We start from the raw sequence: 1,974 nt of genomic DNA on the forward strand, positions 1-1,974 counted from the left end.
GAGAGAGAGAGAGAGAGAGAGAGAGAGAGAGAGAGATGAGTTCCTAGAAAGGATTCTTCAAGAAATTATCAAGGAAAACTGCCAAAATAATCTTGGAAACAATCCATCTCCAGAAAGAGATTGCCAAAGTAAAAACTGCAAGGAATATTATAGCCAAATTCCAGAACTATCAGTTCAAAGCAAAGAATACTGCAAACAGCCTGAAAGGAACAATTCAAATATAAAGGAGTCACAGTCAGGGTTACACATGATTTAGCAGTTTCCACATTAAGGGACTGGAAGGCATGGTCTATGACATTCTGGTAAGCAAAGGAGATCAAATCACACCCATGAATCAACTAGCCAGCAAAATTGAACATAATATTTCAGGGGAAATGATGGGGATTAATGAAATAGGGGAGCTTTCAACTTTCCTGATTAAAAGACCAAAGCTGCACAGAAAATTTGATTTTCAAATATAAGACTCAAGAGAAGCATAAAGAGGTAAAGAGGAAGAAAAACAAAAAAACAAATGTGGTATTTAATAAAGTTAAACTGTTTAACTCCCTAAACAGGAAGTTGATACTTGTGACTCTTAAGAACTGCATTTCTATTAGGTCAGTTAGAAGGAGTATACACAGACAGAGAATGGAGGCATAAGTTGACATTGATGTGATGATTAAAAAAATAATTAAGGGGCAAAAAAATGATTATAATGAGAAGAGGAAAGAAGGGGGCAAAATGGCCTAAAATAGCATATTGAGAGACATGAAAGACTTATTATGAGAAAGGGAAAGAAGGGAGGGGGTGATCACTGCTAGAATCTTATTCTCATTGATAAGATTTAACAAAATACAAAACCCATTCCTATTAAAATCACTAGAGTGAATAGGAATAAATGGAACTTTCATTAAAATAAGTAGTACCTATCTAAAACTATCACCAAACATTATCTGTAGTAGGGATAAACTAGAAGTCTTCCAAATAATATTTGGGTGAAACAAAAGTACGCCAACTTTTGAGATATGAACTTACTATTTAACAAAAACTGCTCAGAAAACTGAAAAACAGTATGATAGAAATTAGGTATAGACTAAGATCTCATGCCCTATGCAAAGATAAGGTAAAAATGGGCACATGATTTACACATAAAATTGATACCATAAGCAAATTAAGAGAGCAAGAATATGGAGAAAGGAAGAATTTATGACCAAACAAGACATAGAGGACATTAAGAAATACAAAATGGATAATTTTGGTTACATTAAATTAAAAAGGTTTAGCACAAACAAAACCAACACAACCAATAGTATAAGGAAAGTAGAAAGCTGGGAAATAATTTTTACAGCCAGTGTTTCTAGGGGAAAAAAAGGCATCTTTCTTCAAATGCATAGAGAACTGAATCAAATTTACATGAATACAAGTCATTATCTAATTGATAAGTGATCAAAGGATATAAACAGGCAGTTTTCAGATGAAGAAATTAATACTATTATATGAAAAAATGCTCTACATCACTATTAATTAGAGAAATGTAAATTAAAACAACTGTGATGTACTACTTCACACTTATCAGATTAGTTAACATGAAATAAAAGGAAAATAATAAATTTTGTAGATGTGGTAAAATTTGAACACTAATGTATTGTATTGTAGGAGTTGTGAACTAATTCAATGATTCTGGAGAGCAATTTAGAACTATGCTCAAAGGACAATCAAACTGTACATGTAACCTTTTGATCTAACAATACCACTACTGGGACTATATCCCAAAGATATTATAAGAAAGGGAAAAGTACCCACATGTACAAAAATTTTTGTGGTGGCAAAGACTTGGAAATTGAGGGAATGTCCATCAATTGGGGAATGGCTGGAGAAATTGTGTTATATAAATGGAATGGAATGCTATTGTTGTGAAATAGTGAGCAGATAGATTTTAGAAAAAACTTGGAGAGAGTTACATGAATTGATGTCGAAAGAAGTGAGCAAAACCAG

The sequence above is a fragment of the Petaurus breviceps genome, unplaced genomic scaffold, assembly GCF_028583685.1.
Source record: "Petaurus breviceps papuanus isolate PSGF00001 unplaced genomic scaffold, PetGlider_PUasm1.0 126, whole genome shotgun sequence".
Lineage (NCBI taxonomy): Eukaryota > Metazoa > Chordata > Mammalia > Diprotodontia > Petauridae > Petaurus > Petaurus breviceps.